Here is a 23,819-nt window from a genome sequence, read left to right as displayed (position 1 = left end):
TAAGAAAAAAAAAACATAGGGTGTGATTTGTGACCAACGGAACGAAAAGAAATATTTAATTCCTTATGATTCCCATAATAATACACCATTCATAAGGAATCAATTTTCATTTCTATTCTTTTTTTTATTTTTATTTTCATTTTCATTTCTATTCTTTATCATTTTTTTTTGTAGAAAATAACAAAGCAAATTTATTCCTTATTAATTTTGGGGGGACCTGTGGGGTTTTGGCCAAGGGCAAAGGTAGACTTTTTCTTTCCTAGGTGCATACAACTAATACAAGTTAAAGTAATTAATGAATATAGTAGTATAGTGGAGGCATCGAAGTAAGGTTCAGTGGAAAATGTGGGTGCAATTTAACCAAATAAGCCATTTCAACTGTTATGTCCAATGTACAATTTTTCAAATCAAAATAATTAGGGGTACACGTGCCCCTATCATACTCTTTCACCTAGCTTCGCCCCTGATTTTTTCTCTTTCTTAGCTTATTCTCTATCTCAGTTTTATCACAATATTAGTGTTGCAATCATTCTTAATGTTTGATTTTTATTTTTCATCCGGCTTTGAGATTCTGGCTTAATTATTGTTTTTAATTTTATTATGTTTAGGACTTTAGCTTTTTAGTGTGTGGGTTTTGTCTCCAAAAATTTATAACATGCCAACTAAGTATTCCATTATTTTATTTCACTCTAAGTATTATCCGTTTTCGGTCACTAATTAATTTTTAATGAATGAAACATAGTGAACTTGTGAATAACATAACCAACTAGTGATAACATGTGCCCTGCACAGACTAAGATGTAAATTAAATTTGTTTAATTTGATAATGATTTCAAATTAACCATGGAGATTACATGTATAAATCTTGGATGGTAGATTATGTAATTTCACTCCATCCACTTGTGTTTCGTCTCTTTTAGTTTTTTTTTTACAACAAACGCCAACTCGATTACTCAAATATGAGGTGATCTGGATAACCAGACTGGAATAGAACAACTAATGTAACACCATTCTTTATGAAAAGATCTCGCACTTTTATCTAGAAAATCCAAAGTTTCATTATGCACTCTTGGGATATGAGATATCTTGAAGTTCGGGAAATATATCTTCAACATCTTTGTTGCCTCCAATTCAGTTGCAAAACTTGGCCATGCGTGAGGCTCCTTTATCATTGCGATCAGATCATTACATTCCACTTCTGAATGTAAAGCGGTCTCTCACTGCCTTAAGTTTTGCATCCCAATAAGTTGAATCCTCCCCAAACTATCCATCCAAACCCAACCACAACCACTGAACTGTGCCGTAGAGGTCCATGAACCATCCACCATATAAGTATTATCCAAACTTATGGCTTGCGATTCCTACATATTGTGCTCTTGTGGAATGGGTGTTATCATTTCATTTGCGTTAAACCAAGCTTGAAATTCACTTTCCACATATCTAACTAGCTCCAAGAGATCCTTGTATATCTCTCTAAAGAGTTTATTGTTCCAAACCTTCCAAATATACCAAATTATCGAGGGATAAGGATCTATGTCTAATTCTGGTTCGACGATGCTATTTTTCCTCCGGAAAAGATAATCCGTGTTGGAATAAATACTTGGTAGCGGAAAGATATTAGGACTAGATGGTGCCACTGATAGATACCATACTTGCAGAGCTGGAGGATACTCAAATATGGTGTGAGTAACATTTTCTTCTGGTTCTCCATATCTTAGACAATAATTACGCATCTCAAAATACGACAGTTCAGGTTCCTTGTCACTGCCACTTGTCCTGTTATCAATTGCCATATAAGATGACATATTTTCTGAGGTGCTTTTACTTTTCAAGCAAAGTCTTGGAGTTTGGTAATATTGGATTCCAAAATCCCTTTCTCTTCCTAAGTTTTCAATAGATTTCGTGCTACCCATATACCAGATTTAACCGTATATTGGTCGTTCTGTGTGTAATCTCAGCAAAAAGTATCATGGCGATGAGTTGAGCTTATGGACAAACTCTGTATAAGAGGTATGTCATGAGGACGACATAATTCTCTAGTAATCCAACATCCCATTCCTTTCATTCTCCAGTAATAAGGTCGCTTACTAACATTTTTTTATTCAAAACAGGAACAGAAGGTCGAGCATGCCTAGCTGGGGTGGTAGGGATCCAAGGGTTTTCCCACAGATTTACCTCAAATCCAGAATGAATTTTCCGTCTAATCCACAATAGCAATAGTTTCCATGCCGCTGAAATACTGGCCCACACATATGATTGGTTGTTTACAGATCTTAGTCGCAAATGCAAACTCATTCTGTAGTATCTTCTCTTAAAAATCGAGCCACTAGGGAATCAGGGTATTGGAGAAGTCGCCATAGTTGTTTTGCTAATAGGACCAGATTAAACTCATGGATCAACCTGAAACTAATCCCCCTCTCTTCTCTCGGTACGCAAAGTTTTTCCCATTTTGCCCAATGAATTCATCTCTTTAGTGGATTTGAGCTCCACCGGAATTGTGTTATGCCACTTGCGAGATTTTCACATATCTCCATCGGGAGCAAGAAACTACACACAACATATATCGGCAGAGCTAACAATATAGACTTGATTAGAACTTCCTTTCCTCTTTTTGATAGCCATCTACCCGTCCATCCATTCACTCTATTCCTTAATTTATCCTTGAGGAAAGCAAACATGTTGCACTTGGAGCCCGTGATATCTTCTGGAATTCCTAAGTATGTCCACATTCCTCCTTCATTCCGAATCCCAAGTGTATCTTTATTTTGTTGTCTCATATCCCGACCCACCCTCTTACCAAAGAGTAAAGATGATTTCTCAAAGTTGATACATTGGTCGGATGCTTGTCCATATTTCTTGACTACTTTTATTAATTCTTCACATTCACGGAGCTCCGCCTTACAGAAGAAAAGGCTATCATCACTAAAGAGAAAGTGAGATATCAAGGGACAAGCGCGTGTGACACGCATCCATGTTATCTTTCCTTGGTTCTCTGTTTGATTAAGAAGTTAACAAGCGCTTCCGTGCATAGAATAAAAATGAAAGGAGACAAATGATCTCCTTGACGTAGACCTTTCTCCAGAATAATGTTTCCTCTTGGTTGACCATTCATAAGTACCTTGTACTTAACCGACATGATACAACGCATTATCCAGTCTATCCAAGTTTCTGAAAACCCCATTTTTCTCATAACTGTTTCGATGAATGACCACTTTATCCTATCATACGCTTTACTCATCTATGTCTTAATGGCCATCCTTTTATTTCGTCCACTAGGTTTATCCGGAGTGCATGGAACATCTCCTGAGAAATCATAATATTATCCAAGATTTGTCGTCCAGCAACAAAGGCTTACTGGTTTTTGAGATTCGATCTGTAAGAACTTTTTTTAATCTATGGCATAAGACTTTAGATATTAACTTATAACTACCATTCCACAAGCTAATGGGGGCGGAACTGAGACATTTTTTGTTAGCATGGTTATCTTTGGGATTAAGTAGATATTAGTGTCATTAAGACCATTAGCCATTGATCCTTCAAAAAGGAATTGACTAACCATATGAGTTAAATCCTCCTTTATGATATCCCATAATTTCTGATAGAAAAGAGCGGTCATCCCACTCAATGACCAGGCCTGTAAGATCATCATTTATTGTCTCAGTGATTGTAGATGATACCTCAGATAGTACATCTGCTATATCTTATGGGTTAAATGATTCAAAGATTTGACTAAAATAACTAGTAGCAATGGCTATCAGTCCTTTCTCATCCTCGACAACATTCCCAGTTGCATCCCTCAACTGAGTGATTCTATTCCTTGCTCTTCGTTGCTTTGTCAAAACGTGGGAAAATTTTGTATTTCTGTCGCCTTCTCTTAGCCAAAATACTCGATTTTTTTGTTTCCAGAACATCTCCTCTTCCTTAAGAGCATCAGATAATTCCTGTACAGCCACTGCTGTTTCCTCAGTCGTAGTATCATCATTCGTGTACAAACCCCCTACCTTCTCTTTAAGATCCTCCACTTGTTATGCTGAATTCAAATTGTGTTGTCTCCTCCACTGGCTTAAGGTTTTACGGCAACTCAAGATATGCTACATGATATTTACATCAGGAGGGAGATCTGAAGACTTTCATTCCTCGAGAATGACTTTCCTTAGTTCCTCACTATCCAACCATCTCTTATCAAATTTGGATTTTTTCGTTGGTTTTGTGAGAATTTCTGCTAGGACCGGACGATGATCCAATACCCATAACCTCATGTAATTTACCGCATAGTGAGGAAACTTCTCATACCAATCCTCATTTCCAACATCTTTGTTGAGTTGTTCTTCCAGTTCGTTTTCTTACACATGATAACATAATCCCAGTAAATGGAAACTCCAGCATACCACAATCGTACTTGAATATTGTCAAACACTGAGATCATAATTTGTTAATTTTTGGTAGCATCCGCAGATTATTGTTCGCATTCAAAGGTAATCAATTTTCTTAAAATGAAGTAAGTAATATAATAACACATATAATCTTCGATATACAAGTTTTTATATAAGTTTTGTCTTTCCATGTTGTACGAATAGTTCATTAGATGTTTTAATTACGTTTTTAGAAGATATTAAATGATTGAACACCAAAGGAAATAGTTAAATGGTTATTTCTTATCAAATAATAATTTGGAGATATATACTGAAGTATTGAGTGGTCCATTCAGTGGGACTCTTGTAATAATCTTAGTGAAGTCGGTCCAATAAAAAGGGAGGGCTGAAGAGCGCTCTCAGCTTGACATGTAAACATGTTTTTTAAGGTTATCTTTTAATCAATGATTCAAGATTAATATATAGAGGAGTAGTTTGGCTATACACATTCATTTTCTTTGCCTCGTAAATTAGGTTAAAATTTTGTATGTTCTTTGTGAGGGAAAATAACAAAAGAAACATTACTAACAAGCTTTAGAAGTCTTTTTTAACAAAATAGAATATCAAATTAAATATTTTGTCCAAGAATTAATAAGTGCAATAAAAATGAAGAAAATAATATTAAAAAGAAATTTGGAATAAGCAAAATTTGTCGAAAATGTTAAGAAAGAAACTGACTACTTTAAAAGAGACTAGTGCCATATTTATTTTTTTAGACAACTAAATTTTGATCCGTGCTTTTGAAGCGCATGTTTTTCTTTGGATTGGGAACAAACTTTGTGAATTAGTATTTTAGAACTGGTGTACAGTATTATGTTACAAAGTCGTTATATCAAAAAGGGTATTTGTTTAAAATTATATAATTTATGAATTAGTTTATAAGACTTTGTATGAACACTCATATATAACTATATTTCAGGCCTGAATATTTTACCGGATCGGAAAAACCAAACCAAAATCGACCTAGAAATATAGTTGTGGTCTTGGTCTAGGGAAAAGTACATATTTGATTTTTTTTTCTTTGACCTGCGGTCTCTGTTTGATTCTGGGTCTTATCCGACTCTTATCCGAGACCCGATCGGGTATCCAAAGTACACAAAATGTTTTGTGTATATTAGATATATTTGGGTATTTCAAATATGTTTTGGTATTAATTATGAATACTTGTTAAGTTTCAGATTCGGGTTTCCGATCATAGTTTCGAATTTCTGGTAAAATTTCAAAAAAATTAAAAATAATTTGGGTATTAGGAAAATTGTAAAGGTATTGGTTCCTGAGGTCAGCTTTATGGTAAACTTTTGAGATTTTTTTTGGGTATTTGCATATTTTTTAGGTATTTGTTTGTGTTTTAGATATTTTTTTTTTGTTTCAGTATTTTTGGGTTTTGAGGTACTTCGAATCTTTTTCGAGTCCTAAAATACCCAAGTTAACTTGTATTTCTTACTTATCTAAAAATTATAAATATTTTTACAGGTATTTGAATAATGGATCCGGATCCACCCTTAAAATTTGATATGTATGTCATGTGACCTTGTATTGTTAGAAAAATATAAAGTAAGACCAATAATTAGCTAATGAATAGGTGCAAAAACTTTGTTCGAGTAGATTTTTGGATAATTTTTTTAAATAGCATTTAATCATTTTCTGTATTCTGTTTTGAAAATCCTATATATAATATATTATTAACAAAAAGACTATTAGAAGATAAGGTAAATATATATTTCCTAACTTGAGATACATCATTCGGTAGTCTAAAAATAAATAAACAGATTGATCAAACCTTTTAATTTGACATGTATCTCATGTTATCTTGTATTGTTTTGTGAAATATTAAGTAGAACCAAAAACATAATTAGTCAATAAAAAAGTTTAATAACTTTTAAAATAAAATTTTAGTAATGATTCTATTTTAATAGTATAGATATGTTTCGAAGCTTTGGCATGGAATCTCATCTGTAGGCATTTGAAAGAATGGTCTTCAAAGGCTTTCCTGTAAGACCGGTCCATTCAAATATATAATAATGTTATAGCGGTCGATTTGTGGTTCTGGTGATGCTCATACATCTTCCAACGACTAAACTATGAGTTACTACTAATTTTAAAATTCTGAAAAGTATTACAACTTGTTCGAGTTCTTCTCCGCAGAAGTAGATAGACTACTCTTTTTATATATTAAAACGACTTTTTCTTTTTGGTTGACAGCTACTGTACGACTTAAATTCATTAATCATAATCAAGAAGATTCGTATAACAAGATGACCGTTACACAGAAAACGCACAAAATTGACAACGTCGTCATCGATAATATTTTTTCCTGTTTATAATAGAGAACATTAATTCACCGGATGGCCGAAATATCCACACGCATAAGCATTGGACAAGTGTCTGCCCATATAATAATCAACGATAATGTACATTCATGGTCTAACACGGCACGACGTTTGCGAATGCATTGATCCAAAAAAATTTAAATATCTATAAATTTTCTAACCGAAACAAATATTAAAAATTAATATCCACTAAAAACGAAATATGTCATAAATACTAAAAATTTCAAGGTTTGATATCAAATCTATTCTGTTATTTTATACAAATAAAAATATCATTACTATTAAAACAAAAACAATTTTTATATACTTACAAATAGTCTAAGTTTGAACATACATTTATATAATTTCTACTTATATCTAAAACTTATACATATCACCACGAGCGATAAAATCGCAAAGAAGTGATGGTTAGTGACGAGTTGACGACTGACCTTTTCTCGCCACCGGCGTGGTGGCGTAGTACTCCTTTGGAGCGTCATAACTATAAGTGAAAGCCCAACTCAAGTAAAAAAACAAGCCCAACTTATTGACAAAGTAGAGAGACCCAATTTAACTTTGAAACCCAAATCCTTGCTTACACACAACTCTTCAATAGTCTTCTCCTACACTTTTGGAGCAAGACAAAAATGTAAAGACACATGCAATTATGCGTCTAGTTTCCTGTAAAACAAAAGCAAGAAAGAAAGCTCACCTGACAGCTCAGCCTATCCTCATCCGTAACGATTATGCGCCGCTGAATCAATCTGTAGCCTGTGACCTGTGTGTAAACCCCTAGGATGAGCTCATTATAAAAGCAAAATGTATGATGTATTGAACAAGTTAAGCAAGCAATAACAAGAAAATATACTTTCCTTCTATGTTTCTTAGTTCTTTCAGGAATCATTGTTGGAATCTGGACTGCTCGACGGCTTGCTTGTTTCTTGTCCGAAATTATTTTTCTCTCCGATGTGCAAAGAAGAGAGATTATGAGAATCAATCGAGATACCAAACAAACCCTCACTAGTCATTTGCTTTACACGCTGATTATGCAGGTGGGTATTGTTCTGTGACTTTTTAGTTTCTTAGTGTGTGGCTCGAGAAGCATTATCATGATTCTTATGTGTCGGACAGTTTGGTTAACTGAAAAACTGTTGAACTGAACCGACACAAATTACAGTTTGGTTTGGGTTGGTTTAGTTTGGTTCAATTATGTTATCAAAATGAACTGAAGTTTTAAACTTTTATTAAAAATTCAGGTAATTTTAGTTATATTCGGTTAGTTTGGTTAGATATATTGTGGTAAATCGGCTTAGTTTAAATTTATAAATATCTAATTAGTTGATTACCGAATTAATAATCTAATTAATTTTGAAAAAATGTTCAATCAGTTCAGAACTATGATTAAACATGAATTGAAAACTGAACATTTTGATTTGGTTCCGTTCAGTTTAAAACCGCATGTCTAAATACGAAGCTTTAGATTTTGTTTTAGTTGGTACAAAACTGGCTCTATCAAAAACGGAGGAAATCTAATCTTAGCCTACCCACATTTCTAGATAAGAGATCACATTCTTGGAAGATAGTGATGGATAGTAATAAAATCTACGAATGGTTCAAACTTGGATTATAAAAGAAAAGAAAATTAATCTTCTGTTAACCCAATTTCTGTGGTCTTTAAAAAGATCACCATTGTTGGAGTCAAAATCGGTCATGACGGAATCAATGTCTGAAAGTCCGTCAAAATCGGCATGAACGTTTTTACGAAAAGTAATCTTGCGTTAAAATCTTATTCGAATCTCGGTCGAACCAAATACAGATTGTCCCAAGACAACGGACACGTATCCGACTGGCCATGGACGAGCTCGAGCATGATAATCAGACCGCGGACAAGCCAAGCCCGATCAATACGCGGAGACCAAGCATGCACATGGCTCGGTCGTTACGTAACGACCTCGAGCCAAGCTCGGTCGCTACGTAGCGACCGAGAACGTCTACCGCTCAGTCGTTACGTAGCGACCGAGTTCGAGTCAAGCTCGGTTGCTACGTAGCAACCGAGCACGCGTACCGCTCAGCGACCGAGCACGCGTACCGCTCAGCGACCAAGCACGCGTACTGCTCGGTCTCTACGTAGCGACCGAGCACACCCACGGCACGGTCGCTATGTAGCGACCGAGTTCGGAACCAAGCTTGGTCAATACGTAGTGACCGAGCACATGCACATTTCGATCATTACGAAGCGATCGAGCTTTCCTAAAACGTCGATATGACGCGAATCCATGCATTCTCGTCTACTCTTTAATGCTATCTCCCGAAGATCGTAGCTGAACCATTTAATGTTCTCGTTATTCGAATTCATCAATCAAACTTTACGATAAAAACCGTGGAAAATTCGGTTTTATCGAAGAAACCGTAATAAACGTTTCGAGTCAAAAGACGGTCCAAAGAGACCTAAGTCATGACTCGAAGCCCACTTACGACTTCTTAACCAAATGCCCATGAGCCGTATGACGGTTTATGCTTGGTTTGCAAGGAAAGATAAATGTCAAGTTTCCGCGGATAAATATGAAGTTTTCGAAGATAATCACGAAGATCGGGAAAAACAGAATATCTCCATTTTTGAGCTATGACAGCTTAAAGGTAGAAGGGAAAAAGCGTAAACCGACCTAGGAGCGAGTATATAAGGAGTTCTAGGCGAGAGGCAGAGGAAAAAAAAAAACTTTTCGGAGAGAACTTAGCACTTAGAGCAATTAGGCAACTTTCCGTTTTTGTTATTTCGAGCTGCGACTCAATTAGGATTAGCCGTCTTAGCGTTGTTAGAACTAGAAATCTCGCCGAGAGATCTCGAGCCCAGGCTTATACCTTGTTGTAAACGCTCATACACAAATTCAGAATAAGCTTCTCTTTGCTATCTTTTTACGATTTCTTAAACTTTCTGTTGTTATCTCGTGTTCTGATTGCTTAGAGTGTGGTATTAGCAGATATTCGGAAACTCTGGGAAACTAGAGTTTTCCTACTTTCCTAATTTAAACGGAAATCGACAGTGCAAATTTTGGTTCCCACAACCATCAATTTTAGTTATCTAGACAAGTTCATAAATCAAAAAGAAGCTAATGATTTGAAGATTTAGTGTTGGCATCTGAGATAACAATTGACATATGTGTGAGGAGTGTTGTGTCTATAAAAAAAATGATGAATAAGTGAAGAACGAACACTCAAGAACAAGAGAGAAAAGAGGTTGTAAATCCAGAAAGTAAAGAGAGAGAGAATGTAGATAATTGTATGTAAGAGAGAGAGAGAGAGAGTATATGAATGATTTCTCCTTAGTTTATTATTCTGCATACATTTGAATATATAGACTGATAAGACAAAGAAGAAATGAATAAACAAAGACTAGAGGGGCCACTTCCAAAGATTCTAAGATTCAAATTCAAACTCTTTTGTCTCTAAGGGATCAAATGCTAGTATGGACCACTTGGAGTTCAAAAAATCTCATTTAGACCCATTCTTTTTTCTTTTTATTTTATAATTAAATTTAAATAGAAATTTAAGTAAAATAACTAAAAAACCTAAAGACTTAAACATATTTACTTACTCATGCCATTATTATCCGATCCAGAATCCGACTCACCCGAAATCCGACCCAACTACCCTACATCTTCTTCTTCTTCTTCTTCCCCCTTTCTTCTCCATCCATAGTTTTTATTTTCTTAAAATAAAATAAAAAAAGTTCTTCAATTATCCGCTAATTTTCTCTTTCTTACACCAAATCGATCAATCCATAGTCATATTTAATCAATTATAACTTACCCAGAATCAAATTTCATCTTTTACGTACTAGATTCAAAATAAAAAAAAACACAGAATATTACTAGTATAACTAGTACAACTCAAATTAGTATAATTAGTACAACTAAAACAAATATAACTAGTACAAATAGATTGAGTATAACTAATATAACTGGTACAAATACAATGCGTATAACTAGTATAACTTTGCAGTTAATATGAAGATATTTGGTTTTTGTTTTCAGAGTATTAATGATGCTATAGAAGATGATAATGCATAACCAATAAAAGTATTGGTATAATCCTCCTGCTTATATGTGTCAAAATATGTTAATAATTTTTTTTCGATAATATTTAATTGGGATAATGACTTTGTTTTACTAGTTGTACTAGTGTACTATTTAGGAAAAAAAATGCATCTTCATTCTTTCTGTTCTCGTAGCAAAAGAAGGCGGCTGCAAAGTTTAGGGGTGGACGATCAGGTACCCATTCGGATTCAGTTCGTATCTATTCGGATTTTGGGTTTTCGGGTTTAAAGATTTTGGCTCCATTCAGGTATATTAAAATTTTGGTTCAGGTTCATTTCAGATCTTTGCGGGTTCGGTTCGGGTTCGATAATCCATTTAAATTATTTTAAAAAATTTTAAATTCATATATAATTTAAATTTCTCAAAAACTATAAATGAAAATAATATATAACATAAAATTTTGAATAATGTATGCTAAAATACCTAAACTTAACCTAAAAATTAGTTTAGCTCGAAAATTTGGATGGAGAATCAATAGACATTTTAAGTATTTTGGTGTTTTGAGTATTGATTAGCTATTTTAGGTATTTATTTTTGACTATTTGTATATATTTTTAAATATTTTAGACAATTTCAAAATATCTTATACATTTTAGATATTTTTTTGGATATTATATCTAAAAATAGCTAACATATTCAGGTACATAATTCTAATTTGGATATATTCGGGTATCTAAAATATTTTGGTTTGGATCGGGTTCGGTTCTGGTTCTTTAGATACCAAAATTTTGAACCCGTTCGGATATTTAACTAATTTCGATTCGGGTACGGTACTACTTTTTGGATCGTATTTGGTTCGGTTCTTCGGATTCTCGGATTTTTTGCCCAACCCTAGCAAAGCCAGAAAAAGTTATAGTAGGTTCAGGCCCATCTTTGGGCAAGTGCAAGTGGTGCTTATGCAGGTAGCCCCGCCCGTAATAAACAAACGAACATATAATATAAATTTATTTAAAATATTTAACTTATTCTCAACTTCAATTAAATTAATTTTTTTTATTAAAATATTTTATCAATTTTTTTGATTATTTATTAAAAAAACCGTAAAACTAATTTAATTATTAAAATTTCTATAGAAGATTATTGTTTTGCTTTCTTTCAACTATGATGTATAACCAATAAGACAAAAATTATTCATTTTTTTTAGTTTCGAGGCCAAAAAACTAGATGCGGAGCCATAAAATTCTTCAACGATGTATGATTTTTGTTTTTTTTGCAAATAATTGTTTTAATCGTGATGTATTAATACAATTGTTATCGACAATTGTAAAATTTTAGTTTGTTTATCAAGATAATAATAGCTATTAGAAAGAAACAAAATTGCAACAAATAATCAGTAAAAATATTAATTAAGAATTACTTACCAAAATAAATCATTTTAATCAAAAAAAATTTAATTACATTTAAGTAGTAAATGATATAAATCAGCAGTTGTAAGTGATACATATTTTTGAATAATTCTTAAAATTGATACTAAGTTTGTGTAAAATAAAATGATGCAAATAATTTATATTATTACATCAATTATTAAATAAATTGATGTAAATTATTTGCATCACCAATTAGTTTAGTACAACCGATACAGCTAAAGCAACATACTAACATGTAGTTCAACCACAATGTTTAAAACATGATACACATTTAAAAATTGATGCACAATAAAAGATGAAATAACATAGTTGTACTAGTATTTGAGTTGTACTGGTTTGTACATAGTTGTACGAGTTTTTGAGTTGTACCGGTTTGTACATAGTTGTATTTAGGCATTGAAATCGAAAAAACTAGTTGTACCACATAAAATTTAAACTTACCTCAGTTGTACCACTTCTTTATGTGTACATGTCTTTGCCCCAATAAAATGAAATCATCAATTTTGTTAAAATACATTTCATGTATGTTTTCCAAAAATTATGTGGACAAAGAAGTTAACAAACCTTAAAAGTATAAGGTAGATCATGCAAACTTATGAGATGATGTAAAAACTGCAAAAAAAAAAAAAATATCACAAATAAAAAAGAACCTATCTAAATACTTATCAATTTGGCCAGCTAATTGTTTTTTTTTTCATATGGATTATCCAATGAAATATTTCAATTTCAGAATTTGAATAGTTGTACTAGTTATATCAGTCTCACTAGTCTGGTAAATAAGACATAGTTGGAATAGTTATACCAGTATCACCTCTATTGTTTGATACATATGCAAAAGTTGTATTAGTTGTACCATAGACAAAAACTATTTATTCTATAATATCATGCTTCATACTTTAACAACATTAAATTAAATCTTAAAATCTGACTCATAACGTTACAAGTTATAGGAGTTGCACATGACTATTACTAGTTATACGAATTGTATCAATACCACCTATTCAATGTGTTACACAAGTTGTACCAGATTTACTAATGATACGTTTTCTATAAAAATGCCAGTAATATTACATCAGTTGTACCAGTGAAACCAGTTGTTAAAGAATTTTGTGTTACAAGTTGTACCAGTTGTACCATAGACAAAAACGATTTGTTTCTACAATTTCATGTTTCATACTCTAACAACATTATATCAAACCTTATAATCTGACTAATGCGGTTAACATGTATTTATATGACTTAACCGAAACAAATAACAATAAAAACATAAGAGAGAAAGACAAAAAAGAGAGAGGAAGAGAGTCTACACTTACCAATCTATTTCAGAACCAAGGACGACGCAAATGGGATGTTTCACGACGTCATAACCTGTAGAAAGACCCTAAGAAACAGAGGCAAAGGTTTGTGGGTGAAGAGTTGAAGAAGAGAGGTTTGGTTGGTGAGGTGAATGAATTTTCGGAGTGGTTGGGTATGGTTGAGAAAGAAATGAAGAAGAAGAAGTGGTTAAATTTTATGTGGGACCCAAGAGAAATCTGATGGCCAAGATTAAAACATACTCATAAGATCCGTCGGCTGAGAGACAAGCTTCATTAATGGCCTTATTGTAATTATTTCATCTTTAAAAATCGGACGGCTCAGATTATAACGTGAAGAATCAGATCTAATGGTTGATATTAAACTTTCATTAAGGGCACAATCGTAATTTACTTCCATTTGTCCCATAAGAGATTAGTTTTGGTGGTTATAGATTTTTTTTTGTCCTTTGTCCCTTTGTAGATTAAAGTCCGTCTCTAAGGGTCGAATGAATAAGTTGCCGTGGATGGGTTTCCTTGGAAATAAATTACGTGGATGAATTCCCGTGGATATGTTGGCTTGTATCATGCAATGACTCTTTTTCTTTGGTCATGTTTTCTTCATTCCAACAACTAAGTCATTGCTTCTTCCTTCTTCATTTCAACACTCCTTCTCAATCTTGACCATAGAAGATCCTTGGATAAGCTTGGAACCTTGAAGAAGCTCCCTCATTAAAACCTTAGCAAGAAAACTTTTTGGGATCAAACCTTGCTAAAGGAAAAAGAGTAGAGTTCAACAAGGCCTAGGGATTGGCCAGTGAGTCCAAGGAACTTCAGATTACTCATGGTAGAGTCTTTAGACTCTGGATCATGGCCTAACTTGTGCTGAAAGAGTGAACTCCACAACTTGCACACATCAACTTCTTGGATCTCTTCTTTACGCTAGTTTGATGTCTCCCCCTCTCTTCTGACTACTCGCCATCTTCAAAGGGGTTTATGGACCACCAGCTTCTACTACAAAGAGCCCCAAGTACTTTGAAATCTCTACTGTAGCCTCTCTTGAAGCTTCATCAATCAGGTACAAGCACACATGTTAGGGGCTGATTCATAGTTTCCCAACTGAAGGTAACTATTCTAAATCCATGTAGAAGATGATCCATAGCTTCTAACCAGAAGGTAACTGTTCTAACTCCATGCCTTGGGATGATCTATAACTTCCCCAGAGAAAACGTTTTTATTGGGTACCGCGTACAGTAAGGAAAAATATAGTTTTTATTTATTGATATTATTATTATTATTGCAGGAAATAGATCTATAAATAAAAGAGAGAAGATTGAAATGTTAGTGACATTCACGTAGAATACAATAAGACCCTCCATATTTTCATTCGAGCGACAGATTTTAAAAAGGTGTTATTTATTTTCATTTTAAGATTATTTTGTAAGTTTGCAAATAATTATGTGCTGATATGTAATTGTTTGTTAGAATCATATATATAAGACCATCTCTAATGGTTTTCCTCATTTTTTCCCCTCAAAATGAAGTAAACTCAAAATAAAGTAAACTCAAAATGAATTTGTGATTTGCTCCAATGGTTCCTCTCATTTTCTTCCTCAAATTTTATTATATTCATTTTTCAACTTTTTATATATTGCAAAGAACACCTTTATTTTATAAGATTTTAGATTATTTTCACTTATTTTTAAATTATACAATTTAACCAAACTTCAACTTGTAAAAAGCAAATACTTATTACCTACAGGCTCTTGAATAGTTTGTACTATGGTAGACCATTTTGGATATATTCGATCAGCCAAATAATAACTCATATTATATTTTTTTCCTTGAATGACATATTGAGCAGGATGAGCAATACCTTGAGAAAGATTGGAGAAAAGATGAGAAAATTCTTACACATTGATATCATTATTGGTGCCCGGCATACCAAAATATGTATGTCATATCCAAAGATCATATTGGGTATAAAGTTATAAAAGTTATGTTTAGTGTTAATGTTTTGTTTATGCATAAAATAAAGATTGTCATTAAATAAAGGATCATTATGTAAATAAAAAAAGCTTGACATCAAAAATGAGGTTGTGAATAGTGTTCCCTCAAATTTGATGGAATACTGTTCATATACTCAGTTTTTCCTCAAAATGATGTACCATTAGAAATGAATTTTTCTTATTTTTTGATGTTTTTTCTCATTTTGATGCACCATTGGAGATGCTCTAATGGATCTCTTTCCTCTTTTCTTGTTTGCATTTGTTAATGATTGTGGGGTCCATTTAATGTTGGTTAAGTGTGGTCGTTTTGGTTTAGTCTGGTCTGATTTGTGTTCTCCGCTTTTAGTTCCATAAATGAGTAAAACTCTGCCTGTTTCAAGTCTCATCGGATTAGGACTTCAATGTCCTCTTGGCAGAACTCAACCTGGTTGTCTCCTCTTTAATGGTCCTCTACTCATCTCTTCACCTCACCCTATGTTATCTCTTCACCTCCCTGAGGTTCAATGTATTTTTTTTTTAATTTGGCAATTAATGTCGACGCCTCTGTTTCCTTGAAATCTATATATATATATCAGGGGGTTGAGAGTAGAAGGGATATTCAGAACCTCTATCAGATTCTCATTTTCTTAAGCGTTTAATTGATCTCAAAAATGTCTTCCTCCGATACCGTTCTCGCGCAATCAGGCTTTGACGCCGTCCGTTGTCGGAAGATCTGTGGAATCACTCTTATCCTCCTTGATGAGAAGGTATTGCAAAGAACATGTTTTTTTTTGTTAGATCGTTATTTTATTGAAAAGCTGATGGTAAGCCCAGAAGTGAAGCTGATCTTCAGGGTCATTCATTTATGATAAGCCCGGAACCCTGCGTACTAATTGGCATAGATGCTCCTAATTGATTATGAACAAATCTTTCTAATAGACAGTGGTTCTTCAAATGGAGCTTGCAAACTAATAGAGCTTACTATGATACTTTGCAGGCTTCTCACGTATCCCCATCTACAAGGTACACGAGAGGCTAGGGCTCACAAAATTCATTGGTTTGTTTCTGTGATGAATCTTTATAGTTGATAGTTTGACTCTATTTTCCTTACGTACTATGCATATGAGTTTGTGAGCTAAGCTTGCTTGATGAATTGCTTGGCAATTGGTTACCTTTTGATTAAAAGAGATCTTACTTTTGGATCCTATATGCAGGCTTACATCACCGCACAACAACCATGAGTTTATTCCCTTGTCAAGCTTCCATGGCGGCGTCTCAAGATTTCAAACCCTAACCCATTTATTTGTTTCCTCTGCAAGCTTTTCTAGCTCATCTCCCTGTCTCCCCAAGTAAGCTGACCTCAAAATGACACATACTACTACTACACATGATCTGTTTCAAAACATGATGTATAGTAAAGTTAAGAGTTATTTTTCCTTTTTGACGAATTTACGATGATATTTTGAAACACAGATTTGTGAAGGAATGACAACACATGTGGCTGATACGTCTGCCATTTCTCAGCTTCAAGTCAGAAGCAGTACTGAAAAATGAAGTTAAGAAGAGAAACCTCTTTATAACATTTTCCTTCGCTTTCTTCAAGAGTGAGACCCTTGTATCATGCACAATGAAGTATATCAGGAAGAGAGAAACACATATCACCCAAATCCACAGATCAGTACTCAAGCTCATGCAGAAAAAAAATACCAGGTGAGCGAAAACCTCCAAACTTAATTGTTCGTATTTATAGTGATCGTTAGCTCATAAACAATATTTAATATTTGAGTTGGTCAGCCGAGAGCTATATGGGAATCTCTAGAGGGAGCGTCTCAATAGATCTGCCATGTGAGTCCAAGCCATGTTCAGGTATATGCAAGCTCAAGAGGATGAAGCTCATGTAAGATTATGTTTTAATTTTATCATTCTCTGAACCTCTCAGTTTAGAAAACGCACACACACACACTCTAAATGATACTTGAATAAACAGAGAGTATTTGTATATGGTGTGATCCCGTTGGAGTGTGACTGTGCAAGATATTTGATCAGAATGGTGGCTATGGATATGTCAATCTAAGATATTGATATAGTATACTACTCTTGCCCATCTTTTGCATGATTTAAGAATGGGGTTTCCTCAACGTTTTAGATAGGAGTTGACCTTTTGTAACTATTGATCATCTTCTTCTTTGCAAATACTTAAAAAAATTAAGTCAAGTGACATACTTTAATTCCCACTGATTATATATATACTTTTATTATTTTAATCATTTTTTTTTGTTCATATATATGATGGAAGTTCAGAAGATAGCGTAAAGGTTAAGCAGCAGACTACTGAAATATGAGTCAAGAAGCTTGCTACGGCATATTGTGAAGGATGTTCCAAACAATTTACTGAAGCATATACCCTTGAGAACAATGAAGGCAAGCCTGTTACTAACTCTAGAGACGTCCAAGAAGTATCAGACCTGTAAAGTTATGTTCTCGATTTGGTTTTCTTATATTGAAGTTTCTTTTGTGGGCTTGTTATAGGTCAAGTTGGAGCAAGGTTTGAAGTTTTTGAAAATTTTCAAGGAGCATACGAGCAAGATTTGCATTTTGGATGACGTTTCCTTCTATGAGGTTCGACAGAAGATTATTTTGGAGAAGAAAGCGAAGCAACAGCAAACCCACAAACAGGTTAGAGCAATTAAACAACCATAAATCTTTTGAGTAAGTGTACAACTCTAAGTCTTTCCTCCAACATCTAAATAAACTAAATCAACAGGTAAGTGAGGATAATAGTACAGAAGATGAGAAAAAGAAATCTGCAACTGCTGATCCTGCTCATAAGGAATCTCCTCCAGGTGCTCAAACTATCGGTGATGTAACGGTTGATGAGAATGGATCTGTTTCTAAACCAGTTGATGTGGTGGAAAATGGTTGTTAGATAGATTAGTCGATGCTGCTCACGGCTTGAGCACAAACACAACAAGAGAGAAGGATTCTCTTGAAAACGAGTGCGGGGAGCTTTGAAGCAAGGAGGAGCTTTAGTACCTATGACCGAGAACTGTTTCTTTTCCCTTAGAAATTAAAATCAATTTTGTTTGTTTTCACATGTCTTTACAATTTTCTGTTTTTTCGCTTTTTCATTTTCTGTTGATGCTGTTACCCTACAAAATTGGTTAATATGACCTACAAATAGTGGGAAGTAGTAGGAAAAAGGAGATAAAACAGGGTGGTTTTGTTTTCCTTTCTGATGAAAGTCTTTTCTTTACCGTTTATGGATTCAAACTTGCTATGTTTGACTTCTTTAGTAGAAGGTCTCTTTTCGTCTTTTTCGCTTTTGTCACTGCCAAAAAGGCACGGTGGCTTGATAAACAACATGCATGTGGTACGACTTCCTTATATAAATACAACATCACACATTATCACTGCCTCTTTTCTGTCAACCAAACTAAATATGATAAAACGGTCTCTTCTACAAAACACACTTTTGCAGGTTTAGAAGAAGACGATGAGAAATTCTTCAATAATTCATAAACTCCGTCAATACCAACCACCAAATGCAGCAATTTAATGAAATATAACTACCACTTTCCTCAATTGCTAAATTTCTCAGCAGACAAATGAAATTCTTCAACAGGAACAGCGCCTTGATTACAATATCTCAGCAGTACAACTCAAAGCTCGAAGAGAGGAACAACTATTGAATTTCCCTCATCAACGAACAATAGAAGAACATGGTTTAACTTATGTTTACAGTAAAACCCATTACAGCCTAACAATATATGAACCTTTAGTTTATCAATTAAAATTACTATGACTAAACCAAAAATTCACCCGAATCCCTATCATTTTACATTTTTAAAGTATTGTATCATCTTTCATTGCCAACAACATGCGCTTGCACGGGGCTCCGCCCCTAGTATATAGTAAGGAAAACAAAAGAAGACTTGCTCCAAATTTGCATTCCAACGACAAGAATTAATACAGGTATTAATTATTTAATTTTTTTGTTTAATACTAATTTGATATGTAATCCCTTTCTTATTAAAGGAGGAGCATTGCTAGAAATAAACCTTGGCCTCATGTGTTTATTACATAAGTGCCATTTCCTAGGTGTCATCACCACATGCACTCTCACTTATTTTTTTTAAAAACCCTTCATGAACTAGAAAAATTACATACAAATGCCATTGGTCATTACATTATACTATATGATTTCGGATTTCAAAAATCACTTTCGGATTACATTTCGATTTCCAAAAAAAAAAATCGGGATCTAAATAAGGCAGCATATTAACTCCTTTCTAAGGTAGACTTTATGATATGTTCAAAAATTTGGAAGTGTTTCATTTAAATAAGGCAACACAATAAGTGTCTCATCGATCGTTATGTACGTTTTAGTACAATTGTTGATTCTTTAAACGTGGTACAACTAAGTTCTTTAACCTGTATCAGTACTTGGTACATCTAAAGTTCATATCAAAATTCATAAAACTAATCTTGCAACAAGCAAACTATGTTTATTATAAAACTAATCTACAATCGTTTATCATAATATTTATATCATAACCTATACGAATGTTCATATCAAATCGTTTTATGATCTTTTTGATTCAATTCATCGAAAATAACCAATTAAACCCAAGACTTAATGCTTCAAAATATTAAGGAAACACATTTAAATTGTTAATGTAATCAAGGAAACTAAATTCAAAGAATTGAAAAACTTACCTTAATCGATAGGGGAATGATTCTGATATATTTTTGTCGTGACCATCACTAATACATCTAAAGTTCATATCAAAATTCATAAAACTAATCTTGCAACAAGCAAACTATGTTTATAGGAGTAGGATTTCTTGAAGAATATATGATGGAACCTACGAACGGAAATAATGGTATCATCGACCACAAAATCTGTTTTTTTGTACTACACATCTTGTAAGTATTCAACATCTGTAAAAAGAAAGATATACATTTGTATAGTATCACATGGTTTGAACCTTTTTTTTTAGAGTAACGTCGTCATTAAGTGTGTCGCTTATGGTGCACTTGCTCATGTTTTCAATGATTTATGGAATTCTATAGATGCAGACATAATATTATGTGTTTTATAGTGTTGGCAAATTAATTGGGGACAAGGTAATCTATTGTATTTATTGTATATACAATAAATTAATAGGAGCTGATATTATATGTATATTTTACTAATATTTTTCATATTTCATAATAAAGCTGACTTAAGAAGGTTACTAACATTGATGGGTTTTCCAAAGTTGTCTTCGACCCCATTGGTGTTCCAGAAATTGATGCTTTACGATTGAGGTAATACATGCATTCACATATTTTGTTAAATAATGTTTTTAAATTCTCTAGATGATCTATTTGCTATATTGCTCATAATAGGTTTGCAAACGAAGACTTATGAAAGCATTATTAACATCAGTTATTTTGTCTCTATTTTTAATTTTCTTTTGTTTTTTTATACATTGTTCCTTTTATATTTTATTAGACTGTTGCTTATGTTTCATTTAATATTATATTTATAATTTACCTGCATGCAAACAAATATACAATTTAATTTTAATGGCCATCGCATATAAATTTATATTGACATACTAAAATTCTTAGCTATAATCCGTACTTTCTTACATATTTTTTTTTACTATGACTTTAACTTTTATTATGTCTACATATTAAAAGTTATAATATTTTAATAATCTTCTTGCCCCGTGCATGGCACGGGTTATCACCTAGTTGTTTATTATATAGGTTAGCAAATTATTATGTGCTGATAGGTAATTGTTTGTTAGACCAGTTATTATGGAACAAAAATAGACTTTCTCCACATTTGCACTTCAGCGACAAGGATTTAACATAGGTATTGATTATTTTCTTTCTTATTTACTACTAACCGTGATATGTAATTGTTTATTATATTGGTTAGAAACTAATTATATGGTGAAGAGTTGATTTTGTAAATCCTTAAGGTTTAAGTAATCATATTTATCATACAATTATGTTTTGAACCTTTATTTGTTACAAATTCTTTACTTTATAGATGGTATTGGTTCAAATTATGAAAATATAGATAGTTTATATTATAAATTTAAAAGAGCTTATTGATAATTTATATTACATATTAGTAAAATAAAATTTATAGATAATTTGTAAAACATGAAATACAATCTCATTCAAATACGTATCATACTTATACCTATATTAAAACTTATTTTAGCGTAATAGATTAATAAATACTCTTGCTAGTGATGAAACCAAAGGTATTAATTATATTTATAAATACTAACATATTCTTGACAAACACAAACTATCAGTTACCTAAAATTAAATAAATATTAGTTATTACAGGAAATAAATTATAAGTATTTTCTCTAAATAAATTTTTTTAGTTAAATTTTTTAATTTGATATATATATATAATATTCACATATATTAGATTTATCAAAAGTTGTAAAGATATAATTAGCATCTCATAACATAACTACGTGCATATAATTGTATTCAATTTATATAGAAAATGAAAAATTTATTATAATACATATATCTAATTATTACATTTATATAGTCCATAAAGTATAAGTTATACTAAATAAGAAAAGTTATAAACATCTATTTATACTATTATTTACGAAGTAAATTTTTAGAATCGAGCTATCACGTTAAAAGTTAGAGTGGTTAATAACGTTTATACCCTTAATAAATAAAATGTATAACAACTAAAAAAATTAAAATAAAATTTTAATTTATTTGATTAGATAATTGATTAAAATTAATAATAGTAAGAATTATCCAAAATCTGAAAATAAAATTTAAAAAGAGAGATAATTTATGTATATATTGTATTGTTATCTGAAAAAGTCTTTTAGTAAAAAGTTAAAAACATTAATTATATAACTAATTATTAAAAACATGAATTATATAACTAAATATTAATCAAATAAAATGTATAACTAAATTAAAAAATAAAAATAAAATTTTAATTTATTTGATTAGATAATTGATTAAAATTAATAATAGTAGAATTATCCAAAATCTGAAAATATAATTTAAAAAAAGAGATAATTTCTGTATATATTGTATTGTTATCTGAAAAAATCTTTTAGTAAAAAGTTAAAAACATGAATTATATAACTAAATATTAAAAACATGAATTATATAACTAAATATTAATCAAATAAAATGTATAACTAAATTAAAAAATAAAAACGAAATTTTAATTTATTTGATTAGATAATTGATTAAAATTAATAATAGTAAGCATTATCCAAAATCTGAAAATATAATTTAAAAAGAAGATAATTTCTGTATATATTGTATTGTTATCTGAAAAGATCTTTTAGTAAAAAGTTAAAAACATGAATTATATAACTATATATTAATCAAATAAAATTCTTCATTATATAATTAAAAATAGAATATTGAATTATCCAAAATCTAAAAATATAATTTAAAAAAGAGATAATTTATATATATATATATATATATTGTATTGTTATCTGAAAAATTATTTTAACAAAAAGTTAAAAACACAAATTACATAATTAAATATTAATCAAATAATTTTGTTTAATTATATAATTAAAAATATAATATTAAGTTATTTTAAGATTTATTTTAGTATAATGAATGTAGTGTACAAAGAACTTTTCAAAAGTTATGAAAATGTTTAATTCCGCATCGCGGACAAAACACCTAGTTGCTAAATATATAGTAATAGGCGGAAAAAAGTCTTAACTACTATAGTGCTGAAAACTAAATATAAGATTTGTAATTATATATCAAATTAATATTGGAAATATTGTATTAATTATTAAACATTATTAAATACAGAGGTGGCATCCAACCGACGAAGAAACACAAATTCAGGTAGAACAAATAATTCAAACCGTACGATAGAAGATGCAGTACCTCCTTCTGAAACAACTCTACGGGTAAATATTAATATATATTTTAATTTAACATTTCTAAAATATTAATATAAATATTAACAAATTTTAATTTAAAATTGTGTAGAGTAGGAGCAAATAAAAATGGTCATACATACAAGAAAAAACATTAATTCAACTAGCTGTAATAGATAATTATACTCTTAAAAATCCTACGGCCGCTGGTAGAAAATATATGGTTGACAAGTTTAACAAAACATTAAATATGAATATAATTTATGGTTTCTTCAAAAATAAGTTTGATGAGTTCAATTTTTTTTATAAGAAATGGAAGATGCTCATGAGTTTTACTAGTATCTCGGTTGATCCTGATATATATGCATCAGACTCATGGTGTAAAGAACGTGAGTCTATAAGTACAAATAACCTTATAATCATTAAAACATATATATATATATATATATC

The 23,819-nt window shown here is 31.9% G+C and overlaps 3 long non-coding RNA genes across 8 annotated transcripts; 2 read left to right on the top strand and 1 right to left on the bottom strand.

The window, feature by feature from the left end:
- Positions 1-6,971: 6,971 nt before the first annotated feature.
- On the bottom strand, positions 6,972-9,303 carry LOC125607092. Its single transcript, XR_007338392.1, has 2 exons — positions 7,434-9,303; positions 6,972-7,349 (listed from the first exon to the last, which is right to left on the bottom strand). It is a non-coding gene; the product is annotated as an uncharacterized LOC125607092 (long non-coding RNA).
- Positions 9,304-15,085: 5,782 nt separating this feature from the next.
- Positions 15,086-17,888, top strand: LOC125607090. 6 transcript variants are annotated; one of them, XR_007338380.1, is made up of 6 exons: positions 15,086-15,928; positions 16,059-16,229; positions 16,460-16,519; positions 16,677-16,811; positions 16,936-17,172; positions 17,257-17,883. It is a non-coding gene; the product is annotated as an uncharacterized LOC125607090 (long non-coding RNA). The 6 variants fall into 6 exon arrangements; XR_007338379.1 differs by having other exon boundaries at positions 15,087-16,229; positions 17,257-17,359; positions 17,759-17,882; XR_007338378.1 differs by having other exon boundaries at positions 15,088-16,229; positions 17,257-17,359; positions 17,764-17,888.
- Positions 17,889-17,993: 105 nt separating this feature from the next.
- LOC106447746 lies at positions 17,994-18,776 on the top strand. Its single transcript, XR_001289019.3, has 2 exons — positions 17,994-18,138; positions 18,227-18,776. It is a non-coding gene; the product is annotated as an uncharacterized LOC106447746 (long non-coding RNA).
- Positions 18,777-23,819: the final 5,043 nt, after the last annotated feature.

This window comes from Brassica napus, chromosome A1, assembly GCF_020379485.1.
Source record: "Brassica napus cultivar Da-Ae chromosome A1, Da-Ae, whole genome shotgun sequence".
Taxonomy (NCBI): domain Eukaryota; kingdom Viridiplantae; phylum Streptophyta; class Magnoliopsida; order Brassicales; family Brassicaceae; genus Brassica; species Brassica napus.
Note: the sequence above shows the minus strand (reverse complement) of the source record. Positions and strands in the feature narration are given on the sequence as shown.